The following is a 15,701-nucleotide window of genomic DNA, read 5'->3' on the forward strand; positions in this document are numbered from 1 at the left end:
TCATTAACTGTCAAATTTGTTTTTAATTAACAACTATAATAAGGGAAGTAAAATTGTAACAGAAAGGTGAATAGATGACAAATAACACTGACAGACAGGCAAAACTAAGAACTGTGTAGCAATTACATAAAACTAATTCTTACCTAGCATGTGCAAGATGTGCTTACAAAGTATTACTATTATTATTAATAATCAACAATTTTACTATTCATTATGATTGAATAAATTGTCAAGATTAAATGAGCATTACACGATATCTAAAATGTGATTTGTGAATTATCTGAGATACCTGTTTATTTTTTATTTAGTTAACTGATAAATTATTATTTTAGGACTCAATATTCCATATTGGCTAAACTATACATTTTCTCATCAATACAAAAAATAATACTTGTATAAAGTCTAAGTTTTATAGTTGGCCTTATTTACACATTGGTGGACTAAGGAATGAAATGTCAAAATTAACTTGAAATTGAACTATTTTCATTTAGTCCAAAACTTTAAACCAAAACCTCAAAATTACCTTAGCAATAATAAATCAATATAGCAAACTGTAACTGTGTTATGATTTAACATAGAAAGCAATAATGTAAGAATTATAAAAATTTGGCCAATTTTAAACTATGTAAAATTTCAAATATTTTCATAAATGTGACAAAGCATTTATAATTATATAAAAAACGGCATGATACACACAAAACAGAATATCAAATGCTATTAATCTTGTTTCTCTTCAGGTTATACAGTACTGAACCAAATATCCAGCATGCTTGCTACCAGTAGTAGTATGGATTTCTGGACACAAGCTAAATATATAATTAATATATGAAATAAACAACGGAAAGTTAAGAATTAAATTGTAATGCAACATATGCCAGAAGCCACACTGAAACCAGCGTTACACGACGGAAATCAAAATAGAGTGGTTTCACAGCAAACTACAGCCTTTCAAATTCAAAACTAGCCAGTTTTAAAAATAGCTAATTTACCAGATTTCTGGAAGCCAGATATTTGGTCTGGTACTGTACTGAAAAAAACATGCTAATATGAAATATAAATACAATCTATTTGCTCACTTTCATAAAATTTTTGTCAGATAAAATTGATCAAGCAAGTTAAATGCATATTTGAAATTTTTTTTTTTGTAGATAATTGAAAAACTTTTTGATCTTTTTTCTTTTACCAAATATTGCTTTTAGTTGTGTAAGTTGGCTTTACAAAATATATTTTTTTTAAATGAGTGAAAAGCTTTAACAAACTTTGGATATACTAAGTTGTATCTAATATATCAATAATATTTTTAATATGATTCAATCTGAACTGGAGACTTGCATATGAATTATTACTACGTTAAGAAATAATTAAAAAATTAAGGATGATTTTTATAAGACAGACATTCTGTATTTGTCTGTCTTACAAGAATGAAATGTAATAAAGTTAACAGAATAATAAAGAACAATAAAGTATAATAAAGTTAAAATTCACTATTTATAATTCATATTTAAATTTTTCTTATAAAACTGTTATCATCAATAACAAATATATATCTAAAGGTTTCATCAGACCATATTTAGAACAATATTAATTAACTAAAAAAGTTATCTATAGAAAAATTTTCTTCATTACACACACAATATATAAAAACTTTTTATAAATTAATTATATTTTAGAAAATGAAGATTAATTTATAAATATCCAATTTCTAACAAAGTGGAGAATGATAAGGTAATTTTAAACTCATTTCCTAAAATTTAATCATTAAAAATAAATCAATCATAAAATACCAAATCAAAAACAAAGTCTTCTGATGTTAGGATCAAATCAAGAATTGCTTTTAATAAAATCAGATCAAAATTGATCCGATTATTGATTTAAATTGATTTAGAAATAAAATAATCTAAAATTGTAATAACAACCAGTAATGATTATTATTTTTGCTTTCATAAAGATCACTCCAGCAGTTTGATTTTTAATACCAGAAGTATGCATTAACAAAAGTATTTTATATACAAATTTTTCCTACATCATCAAAAATATGGAATTAATCACAGTTACTTTTTACATTCATTCAATACATGAGAATTTAATTTCTTCAAATTATAAGAGATAAAATAAATATTGACTGATTAATAGCACTCAGCTAATATACAAATTATCATCATCTGAATTACTGCATATAATTAATATATTAGATTATAGAACAATATAAATAGGATCTGTGTCAAGTCAAAAATGTTCGATAGATTAGAATGCTAAACTATCTAAATAGATTCGATTAGATTCTAATCAATCAAACATTTTTGACCTGACGCAAGTCCTACTGGGATCAAAAATAGTACTTTACACATCCCGATGTTCTCCAATGTAGTGTAGTATGTTAGAAGACATAGGAAAACACAAAATATTCAGAAAGTAAAATACAGCTGGCACAAAAATTATTCCAAACTACACCAAAGAAATTTATTATTACTCATATTTGGTTTTAATTATTTATTCACATTTAAATTGTTTTAAAAATTGGCAAAATTTACAAAACTTTTCACATTCCCATTTGTTATTTCAATGATCCAATATTAATATGTTCAAGACATGTATATATTCAAATATTATAAATCTATACTTTCATATCGATATCATCTAAATGCGGCATATATGAAGTAACACTCATTAAAATTTATATAAAACTTTTTATATTGTTATTATTACATTTGATAATGCTCTAAGAATTTATTGGATAATATTTCCACTAAATTTTTGCCAACTTTTAATTGAAAATAAAATAATTTAAATGTATGGATTTTTATGTAAATAAGAAAAATTTAATTTAATTATTTACTAATCCTAATCAATAGATTTATAAAATTTATGTATCAACTTAACTAATAGCACATTCAAATAAAAATTTGAATGTGTTATTAGTTTAGTTGAAAACCTATTATAACATGCGTAATCAATAATGTATTGATAAATTTTTGGCAATGAACAGTTATTTGAATATAACATGCAACAAATTCCATAAGAGGATGGAAAGTATCCAAAAATGTTATTCGAGCAGATATTTTTACGTCAATCAGATGTAGTAGGTTGGAAGCACCAATCTGATATATCCATCTATGTAATATAAATACAGTGGATGCCAAACTTATATACCATTTCATAGTTTCTCAGATTTTCTAAATAATTTTAGTAGATTTCCATTGCTTTAAATAAGATAAATGTCCTCATAATAATAATAGTAATGAATGAAATTGAAAGTAAAACTGCTAAAAATCACATACACCTTGTAAAAGTTATGAAGTTTAACTGTATCTGAATTTATGATAAAAATTATGCCAAGTTGAAATCAAATAAAGTTTATTTAAAATGTTTTTAATCAGTCTAATCATCAAACTTAATATTCTAATCAAACTCTGATCAAAAATGTCTCTCTTGATAAAAACTTTACTTGAAGTTATGTCTTATTTCAACACTTAAGCTATCTCAGATGTATTTTTAAAAAAACGTTTTTAAAATATAAACAATACATTACATAACACCAACAAAACCTTCAAAATATACCAGCAAATATAATTTAATATAAATACATTATGACAAACATTTTTGATCCCAGTAGGATCTGCGTCAGGTCAAAAATGTTCGATAGACTAGAGTGCTAAACGATCTAAATAGGTTCAATTAGATTCTAATCAATCAAACATTTTTGACCTGATGCAAATCCCATTGGGATCAAAAATGTTTGTCATAATGTATTTATATTAAATTATATTTGCTGGTACATTTTGAAGGTTTTGTTGGCATTAACGAGGTTGAGGCCAAAGTTTTAAACACGAAAACGTGTATGTCAGACGTTCAGCGTCACTTTCCTGTAAGCCTAGAAGTTTGACAATGGTGTTTGGAAAGTTAGTGGAATCGTGTTCGACATTCCAAACACCATTGTCAAATTCTAGGCTTACGGGAAAGTGACGCTGAACGTCTGACATACATGTTTTTGCATTTAAAACTTTGGCCTCAACCTTGCTATTATTTAATATTGTATAATCAGCTTTGGGAAGATTTAGAACAATACATTAATTTTTTTATTTAGAAATGATCGATTTACATATCATGTTTGCCATTATATTACAGTAGCTCAAGTGATATGAATTTCCCCAACAAAACTTGATAATATATTGTTATATTATTCAATGCAAAAAAATACAACTAAGAATGATGCCAAATTTATTATGTCTCAATTTATCTTTCTGTAAGAATTTTCTTCTTGCTTCTGTCCTTTGGAAAAAAAAAAGACAGAAAAGATACAATCAAAGACATTCAAGAAAAGTAGAATATCCATAAAACAAATTACAAATTTCACACAAAATAAAGAAAACTGCCAAACTAGACTTATTTGTAAATAAATAAAAAAAAAGATGAAATAGAATAAATGTTTAATTTGATGACTATTTCAACTATTTGAATTTAAAAAAAGTCTAATAAAAAAATTTGATAAAAAAATGTAATGGGATTATGATAAATTGTCAATGATGAATTAAATGAGAACTAATATTCAATCAAAATATCTAATTTGTTAATATATAAGATCTAGTGGCTTAATAAATAATGAAATATTACTGAATATTAATTATTTATTCAAGAGAGAATCATGTTTTTTAATTCTTCCTCTTCTTTTTTCTTCCCATGAGCTGGAGACAAATTCAGTCAATATATGCATGGTGGTGTAAAATGAAAATTGACTCTAGACCATGCTATTGACATTATTTTTATCATACTTATTAAAAAATTAAATGTAAAGGAATATTGAAAAATATGCCACCTTGGCCATAACTTTATTGCTACACATACTCATAAAATTTAAGTGTCAACTGAAAGTTTGAAATGTTCTCTTTCAAACTTTAAGTTGACACCTAAATTTTGTAGCATGTACATGTAAAAAACAATAAGTTATGGCCATGGAAAAATTACTTTTCAATATGCCCTCATACATTATGTTGTTATCATCTCTACAGCTTAATATCTGCACAGCATTATATATTTGAAAACACTATTCAATGGACCAGAAAAGCTTTATTTTTTGCTACTGCTGGTAATTTGTTATTTAAAAGCTTTTATATATACCATTCATTCTTAATTTGATTTAAAATTTTACAATACAAAAGGAGCAGTTTAAAAAACAAACTCAATTATATAAAAATTATTGATATAATGTCATTTACAGACAAAATTATAAATAAAATTTATGAAACATGCAATTTGACAGTTACTCAAGTTATAAAACCTAAATTTTATATTCCATTAGTAAGCTATTGAGAAATATTGTCATCATTCTGTAAACTTTACTATCATCAATATTTTATGTATCACATCATAAGATTGCTCTTACTGAAATACTTTGAAAAACATTTTCATAATGATCAATTAATGGTTCAAATTTTCACTAATTCTTGATTTACTATTGTAACCAATATTTAGGAAAAGACAATAAAAAATAAAAAGCAAAAAGTTTATAAAGTTATTTTATTTGTTTACCGTATGTTGCTAAACAGTCATTAAAACTGCAATTGAATGCATTGAGCATGCTGACAAAATCCAAGGTAATCGACGAAAACTGAAACAAATTTTTCGCGAAAAAAAATAGATGAAAACCAAAACCGACAATAATCTAAGTCAGCAAAAACTGAGGTATTACTGTATATTCCATATATACTAAAAGTAGGCTTATTTATCATTTATAAGTGTCAAATATGTTTATATTTGTGGGCTGATTAACATGTACCACAGCTTGATTTGCTCCAGGGGCTGTAATTTTGGCATTACTGCATTACAATATAACTAATGTTTTGCTATTCAAATACACATAATCCCTATGCAAGAATTTTGTTTCTACTAAACAAAATATTTTATTATAATACTTTATAATATTATTTCAGAATTTAACTAAATAATTAGCAATATTAACATCAGACAAATTAAAAATAAGCAGTTAAGGATATTGTTTTTAAAAACATAGATTTTAAAATATATATATATAATAAATATGATGTGTGATATACATACACACACATGTATTATAAGAGGTGCTCTATCCAACCACCTTCAGGAGTTTAATCTTGACACTTTGTGACACCGATATCTTCATGTCTGCATTACAATTTATAATTTTTTAAGCAAGACAAAATAAAAATTCTATTATTTAAAATAATGCAGAACAAATTAAAAATGTACAGATGGTGCTTAAATTAATCATCCAATGGACGTCATGACAGTCTACAAGGAATCAAGGATCAAACTTCAATATCTATAATATTTGACTCTGAGATTTCAAATACTCAATTTCCCCTTTCAAATGCACTGTTTCATTTTTCTGTAAAATGTTGAGTAGAAGCATACTTCCTATGTCATTGAATGAATAAAGTCAAAGTAGCTTTATTGCATAGATATACATGGAAATTACTGTACAAAAATAGTTGAAATTTTACTTATAAGTAAAAAACTAAATTTTCAGAGTCTAACTCAACAGTTTGCCTATAAAAGTTTAAACAAAATTTAATTTAATTTTATTAACTTAAAAGATTTAATAAGATACTTTTCAAATCATTTCAAACAGTTATTGTTTAACTTCTATAAAACTATCTTGTATAGTTGCATCTTACAAGTAATACTTTTATTTTCATATAATCGAAAGTAGATAAATTTTCAATTCTGCAATTTTAAACCAGATTAGATTATTATTAAAACTTTTCATTCATAGGAATCAAATTAACTTTTATACATACAAACTTAAAAATTTATGTGATCACATTTCCTACATTTGCCCTAACAAAAATTGAAAAAAGAATATAATGCTAACCATTTTACTTCTCTAATTTACAATTTTTACGATTGTTAAATAAATATAAAAATATTCAATCATATTTTTCCATATTATTCATAGAGACATGCATTTACCATATTTAATAATCATATGTTATATATTTATTTTAGTTATGTAGCCATAGAAGTTTTGTTTATTGATATTAAGCTTTTTTTTTCCTAATTAAAATAAGAATAAAATGAAAACACGAGAATTTAAATCCATTTAACTAGAGATAATACAATGATTTTATTAAGAGTTAATATGTTATAAAACATAGTTTCATTTAAAACCTATTAATAGTTATAATTTAAGATGGTACTTACATCTGTATCTATTAATTTACATTGCCTTAAACATTATATTACTATACTTATCTTTATTGTTTTAGATACTATCTTCTCAACTGTAGAATTTTTTTTAAATTTAAAACTTTTTAATTTAAAAAATTTTATCAAAAAAATTCTCAAAAAAAATAACTGTACTAAACTTAATGTCAAATAGCATCTTAAAAATTATGTATGAAAGCTTAACAATAGACAGTAAAATAATCAAAAATTACTAATTAAAGTCTATATTCTAAATGTTTGAAAAAATATTAGAATAGTTGTTTAGAAATTAATGTTTTTAAAATTTTTAGAGAGAACAGTCTAATAGCTAATTGAAAATAAACAAAAACAAAACAAAATTAAGAATTATCTTAGTGTTTAATTGTAAAATTAATGCTTTAAAATGTTCTATTTTGCTCTCAAGATCATAAAGAAAATTTCAACTAATTTAATTTTATGTTACAATCTAATATTTAAATAAATGAAATGTTTATTTCCTCATTTAGATTAATATAAAACTTTCTGCAATTATTTTCCTCTATAGCAAAAAATTTTATTGAAAGAAAAGAAAAATGCTATTTTATACTATATATTTCTTGTTTATGCTACTTCAAAGAAGTTATAAAATAATTAACTAAAAAGTACTATTAAATAATGAAAAATGTACGTCTAATGTATAGTATTTCAAAGTTTTTCTGTACATCAAATAATTGAAAAAGTTATAAATAAGCAATCAGAAATCATTTTCTTATAAACTTAGATTACGCAAAATTATTTTAAAAAATTGCGTATTTCCGAAAACATTTTATTGATTTTAGAAAATTCCTCAATTTCTCAAGTTAACCTAAATTTAATCTCTCCCCCCTCTCTCAATAAAATTTAAAAAATTGAATTTGTGAAAATTTGAAATTCAAATACTTTCGAAAGTCATTTTTATTAAATAGGTATTGACTACATTATTTGGATCCTGTATTAAATATCATTGATTTAAAAATGAAAAGTATCTGCTAGAGCTGACACTATTACACACAGAATATACATTAAAACAGCTTAATTCAGAAAACCAAATGTTTTGAAAAAGCAAGGATGAGGTTTCACTTGCAGTCAAGCAGGAAATCTCAAATAACCATTTTTAAATTTCTTGAATAGCGTTATAAATTCTTTTAATTATATATCTAAATAAATATCTATTTATTATTCTTTGTGAAAATTCAAAAAACTTCTAAAACATATAATAAATCAAGTTTATATGTAGAGTTTCCAAAGCTTGGAAATTTGCAAATATAAATTGTTGGAAAATTGAAAGAATTTTAAAAATTTATATTTTGAAATAATTTTTTTATTAATAAAGCTGATAATTACTTAAATTTCTGATTAATATATTATAAATTTACTAATAAAATAATTTAGGCTTGGTTTACACCACACACAAATACGTACCATATTTTCCGGCATATAAAACGACTTTTTAACCCAGGAAAATCTTCTCAAAAGTTGGGTGTCCTCTTATAGGGCGAGTATATCCCAATCTGTATATTCTAACTGTAAGTGTCGGGGGTCGTCTTATACGCCCAGTCATCTTATACGCCAGAAAATATGGTATATATTATAAATTTATAAAAATGTTTAATATTTACTCATGCTAACCGATAAAAATATTGAGTAATGTGTTTTTTTTAAATAAATTTTAATTTATCTTGACTCTTTATATATATATTTTAATTACAAAAATACAATTTATTGTATTTTAGCTAGAAAATTAAATTTAAAAAATTTAAAATTACTTATAATAATTTACTAATGTAGTATATTTTTCAAAATTTAAATTTTAAAACTTAACAAAAAGTATTTGTTTAGTCCATATTTTACTGAGCTTCAAAGTTATGCATTTGAAGTCAACAAGTTAAAAAAAAAATTACATTTACTATAGTATAAATATTATTTGTATTGTATTTTTTAACATCCAGAATAAGTTTAAAAGCAAAACAAAAATATGTCATTGATATGTAGAAGCACATTAAAGACTAAGAATAATTTTTCATAACATTAAGAAAACATGAAATACAATTGACTGAAGATAACTGAATTGTCAGCAAAAAAAATCATTATTTTTAAAATATTTTTTAGAGTTCTTAAATTTCTCTTAAATGTAAGGTTTCTTTTTTATTTTTAGATTCTCTTAAAGATAAATTCATTTTTCTTTTATCTTAAAGATCAGATCTCAAGTTTAATGTTCGTCATTTAAATTCCACTGATGGACTCAAGTAATATCTGAATTTTCCTGTAATAGTTGTCCTACATTCTGTTAGATAAAAAATAAAAAATAAAGAACAAGCTTTTCCATTGAATTTTTAAATATTCTTATCATATATATCTCTTTACATTTCTAATGTATTGTATTTTGCTGAAATGTAAATAGATTTGTCTAGAAAAAATATACAGAAACTCATGAAATTTTAAATACTTTACCAAAATGCATGTTATTATTTGGCAATATTAAGTTAAGGAATTATTTATATTTAATCACAATTATATATTATATAGTCTCATATGACGGGAAATATAATTTTGACACTCAACTAAAATTGTACAGATGCTGCTCATTATATTTTGATAAAACAACATTGATAAAATATTTCAGATGGTTGCTTTTTTGCAAAATTAGTTCTTTTATTTTTGTAGAGTAAATATCAAATTTTTTGAACTGTATTAATAAATTTCTGGAATATGTGATAACAGATCTTAAGAAACATTGTATAATATCATTAAATCATAAATATTTCATTTTTATTGCAGTAATGTTTGATTCTAAATAACAATGTCATTATATCAATCAAAGCATTTCAACAATTCCAACAGTTAAGTTTCAAAGTATGAACACTTGATTAAACAACATTTATATAATTTTAAAAATTTTAATTGATAACCATTTTACCAATGATTTCAAACTGTCTTAAAGAGAAAATTGAATTATTCTTATATTTTAAGATATATACCACAAGTGTTTATCTTTAAAGAAATCTGCATAACTGATAAATCAAATTCATTTCCAGATAATTTTGTATAGTTGACTAATAATCTATGAAAATTAAAAGATTACACTCAAGTAAAATTACTTTTAAATAGAGAGGTTGAGGCCAAAGTTTTAAACGCAAAAACGCGTACGTCAGATGTTCGATGCCGCTTTCCTGTAAGCCTCGAAGTTTGACAATGGTGTTTGGAATATTGAGCACTGACGTTCCAAACGCCATTGTCAAACTTCTAGGCTTACAAGAAAGCGGCGCCGAACATCCGACGTACCCGTTTTTGCATTTAAAACTTCAGCCTCGACCTTGCTACTTTTTCAAAGAAGTTAAATATCCTAACTATATCAATAATAATAAATATTGAAAAATCAAATTATCTGACTTCATTACATTTATTATATATTTTTCTGAAGAATCACACAAAAATTGAATTATATTTTGACTGAACAAAACCTATTAATTAATATACAAACATTTTCAACCTAAAGTATTTTTGTGAAAATAAAGATGTACTTCATTTTTGGGACATAAGAATTGATTACGGAAAGAATGCTATCTATCCATAATATAGCTATTACATTGTACTATCTTTCCAAGAACACTTATTTGCATTTAAAATGGTTCTATTGATTTATGTAGAAAGCTTACAAATCAATTTTCAATTAGCACACTTTTTCTAAAATTTACATGCTTAAAACAAGCTAGATAATGTTTCAAAACAAAATGTAATGAAATTATTATTATGTTATTATGAACATCTAACATGGAATTAACTACATCTTGACAACTTCCCTAATATTTTACAAATTTAAATTCATTCATTTTAAGAAACTTTAATTGTTAAATATTTAAAAATTAATGATTTTCTTTTAAAGTGTCATCAATTTCAAAACACAATTAAATCTTTGAAATGTAAGAATTATAAAAACTCATCATGTTTTCTATATTACATGAAATAACTTCATAAAACTTTTGGACTAATAATATAACATGTTAAGTTTAATATAATGACATTGATTAATCTGAACCTAATTGAATCTAAATGTTGAAGTTTTAACAAACTACTTTTTAAAATTCTTTCAGTTCATATTCCTATCCTTAACTTGAGAGAAATGTTAAAATTTTAAAATGTATAAACATATTTATGCAATTAATAAAATATAATAATTAGTATTTAAAATCACTGTTGTTATACGTCAAAAACTTACAATAAAATCCTCCTTATTGGCTCAATAATTGTTAGTAATAATATATGAATAGATTAATATATTATTAAACAGTAAAAATATATAAAAAATAATATTTTTATACTGTAATTTATTAATATATTTTTTCCTCTTAAAACTATTATAAACTTAAAACAATTATCAGATAGGGTAACGGTCACTCATTATTATTTTTCAGAATATAATTCTAATTATTTTTTATCTACAAAAATAAATCTCTCATATATATATTAATAACAAAATTTAATTTAAATATGTTCAGATATTTAAGTAAAGGAGTATGACAATACTCCTTTACTTAAATGAAGTTAAAGAAATGAGAAAGTAACAATTTAAGAATACAAAATATTCATGTTAATGCATGCATGAAAAACTAATTAAAAGTATTTACTTCTGTTACAAAGATTTTAATCTAAAATGTCTTATTAAAGATTTCTAATATTTTTTGATGCCATTTGCATTGTATGTGTTTAACATCAGTTATTTAAAATTATAACTTTCATAATACTATTGGTTATCCTACATAAACAGAAAAGTACAATGTATTTTTTTAAGCAGTTTTCATTAAGAAAAACTGAGTTACTATTAATAAGGCTTTTAACAGACTAGATATTTTAATTAATTTGAAAAACAGATAAAAATAAACTTATTTGGCTTTGAAAATAAATTTTAGTATTAAAAAACCAATGATATAATTACTGCTGTTTTAAAAATAAGTTTTAAATTTACTCAAAAATTAAGGAAAATTAAATTATATAACAACTATAAAACTTAATATCTTACTTTAAACACTATTTTAACTTATTCCTTACAGTTTCTACGTTATATAATATAATTTTTCAAATACTTCAAAATACTTTCAAAGCTCAAATAACAAATACTTTTGTACATCACTAATATTTAAATTAAGTTCACCTATCTTCTGAGTGAAATTAAAAAGCTTTATTGTCGTAAAATTTGATAATGTTCCAGAATAAAATCAAAGTATAATATGCAAGACCTCAGTTTAATATTAATCTAGAAAACCTCAATAGAAATTTGCTAGAACATTGGTTTAAAACTGTAGTAACAAAAGCAAGGATCATTTTTATATTAGAAATGTTTATTTAATGAGCAAAATTTCAATTTAAAAACATTCCTTCATTGTTGGTTTAAGATAAAATAAAAACAAATATGATAAGTATTAAAAGAAACAATTGTCTCTCTCTTTTATAAAATTATTGAATGATTATTTTTTGATTAATAAATTATATTTTCCATGCAAATGATTATGTATTAATTATACTAATTAAAGGCTAAAATATATTTAACGACATAATTACTAATATTATTAAAAAATTTACATGGATTCTTTTAATTACTTAATACAACATGCATTCAAATCAAAGGAAAAACAGGTTAGATGAATTAATAGCTGATGATACTATTAAAAAAAAGACATGATGGAAGAGCTGACAAGTGACAATTACTTTTATTACATGAAGTTAAATCAAAATTTTTGTTAGTTATATAAACAGTTATTAATCTGAACTTGCAGATTTGATTTAAGAAAATTATTCAACTATTCTTTGAAACTATTAATTAATAATAAATTAAAATTTTTAGTTAAACAAAATTTAATCATTTATTACTAATTATAAGTTTTGTCTATGATTCAAAATGAAATATCAACTTCAAACTATAAAAATAATTATTACATTGATTAATATTCAATATTAATAGTTACTGTAATGTAACATTAAATGCTAATACATATCTACAGAAGACAACATTGAATCAGTTAAGATTTTATGCTTTTTAAATGCATTAAAAACTTAATTTCAATATGGAAAATTTTCAAATAGTCAATTATTATTAATCAAGAATCAGCAGAAAATAATGCTTTAAATTTATCAAGAAGGGAAATTATTAGCTAGCATTTCTAATTGAAAATAGCAGAAGTACTTGACATTCAGTAAAAAATTTAGTCTATCCATAATATACTTAAAAATATCCAAAAATAATCTATAACATTCCACTTTGCAGTCCACATGTGGAGTTCAGCACTCCATTTATAATATGAATACTGTATTCTTCCTATAGCATTTCAAAAATTCAAAAATTTTAATATTTTCTTTAAGTATGAAAAATAAAGTCACTACAATTTTGGCAAATGTATCAAAGTCTCTATTAAGTCAAAAATGTATTGAATGCTTTGAATACATTTTAATTTTTTAAAATTTCTATCATATTTAATCTAAAAATGTTTAAAGTTAAAAATACTTAAATAAGTATTAGACTATAAAATCAGCTAAATTACAATTCAATATTAATTAAAGCCAATTTTTATAGGAAAATAACTAAATCAATTCATTCTAAATCATAATGAGATTAAATTTTTTAGTAAACTTAAGCCTTTTACATTCAAATTCAATAATATTTCCTATTAACTTTTTCAAAATAACCATCTTCCCTTCTTGATCATAATTTCTTAAGAAGCAACTCTTTAAATAATACCGTTTATTATAAAATTTTAAAAATATTTATTGCTATACTCAACTTAATTAAACTAAATTCCTATTTAATTTATTATATTTATGTTATTCTAATATTAAATATATATTACAGTACTTAAAATGACAGCTTTCTTAATTATTTTTTCTTTATTCAATAGGCTTGAATTAAATATCTACATAAAATAATTTTTTAAATATTGTAAAGCAATTTCCTTCGTTTTAATCATATGATCGAATTTTTTAATTTGAATTTAACTGTTTGAATTTTTACGTTAAAAAAACATACTATAATTAATTTGTGTTGGCTTTTATCCAACAAAACCCCAATTTTCTGGCTATTAAAATAAATATGATCTGGATGCTTATATAAACAAACATAAATTTTCGATACATGATAAATATAAGACATTATTTTTTAAATATATGTAAAGAAAAATCACATTATAAATGAACTTTAAATATATTTTGTAAATATTTAATACAAAAATAAATGAACCAAACACAGACCAAAGAGTAAATTTCTGAAAATTTGCAAATATATAATGTTACAAAAATTAACTCCAACAGCAAATAAAATACAGTAATTTAATTATACACGTATATAATTAGTTATTTTAAAATTAAATTTACTCGGAATATAAAATTTGTGTTATTTAATAACCCCAAAATGACTTATAGTTTATTTATTTACTATCGTTATCAAGAAATCATTAGATTCCAGCTTTATGGAAACTTTACTAATAATCGACAGGGAAGTCTCGATGAAAACAGTCATTCATTGACTGAAATGAAGGCTTTTTCCATCCAACAACCTATCATTTAGGATACTGAATCATAGCATTGGATCAGTAAAGAATAAAATGATAGATTTGCTATAGGCTCAAACATAATTACAATAATTAACTAATAGATTTATTAAACTGTAAAAAGAGGTGATTTTTGTCAAATCTAAGCAATATATTATACCGAATAAATAAAACTATCAAGTATATTGTTTAAAATAATTGAAAATCCAAACATTTATCTCGTAAACATTAATCAAAATATTTTGGCAGAAGTTACTTTTAGGTACTTTATTTGTATATAAACATAAGAAAATTACCTAAAAGTAACTTCACCCCAGTATTTTTTTTGTACATAATAATTTGTTTTAATCATCAACCTAAATTAAATGTGTATACTGTTACATAGTGTATAATTTGATTTATTTTTTATATTTAATTAAACCAGAATATAAATCTCAGAGATGAAAACATATAATTAAGGTTTTTTTTTTCTTTATTTGCTAGAAGTCAGAATATATAACTAGTTAAAATGGAGTAAGCAAAGACTCTCATATAAAATGACATCTTAACAACTAATGAAAACATTTAATAACCCGAAGACATCATAAAAGAGCTGAAATGAATTACAAACTGTATACAAACGTGTTTATTTTATTACCTATTTTTCCCACAATGCAATTTTCAATTTTTTCAAACAATTTCAAAACATTACGTCACACCCACCGGTGATGACATCACAATACGTAACACACACAAAAATATGAATATAAATTTAGTTTCGAATTTTATATAAAAATATTTCGAAAATAAATAAAATATCTTAAAATATATTCAATTATTCATTTTATTAAATATTAATTATTATTATTATCATCGATTATTTAGAATTTAAACATAACCGCTTATTTATTTTTTAAAAAAGAAATAAATAAATAAATGATTATCAATTTTTAAAAATTTTCCCGTCAGGCATTTCGAAAAGGAAATGCG

General features: G+C 23.1%; 1 protein-coding gene across 2 annotated transcripts in view; it reads right to left on the reverse strand.

The window, feature by feature from the left end:
- Positions 1 to 15,701, reverse strand: part of LOC136990414 (uncharacterized) — a 46,135-nt gene that overhangs the window by 25,914 nt on the left and 4,520 nt on the right. The window lies entirely within an intron of this gene.

The sequence above is a fragment of the Centruroides vittatus genome, unplaced genomic scaffold (assembly GCF_030686945.1).
Source record: "Centruroides vittatus isolate TY-2023 unplaced genomic scaffold, ASM3068694v2 scaffold_932, whole genome shotgun sequence".
NCBI classification, from domain to species: Eukaryota; Metazoa; Arthropoda; class Arachnida; order Scorpiones; family Buthidae; genus Centruroides; species Centruroides vittatus.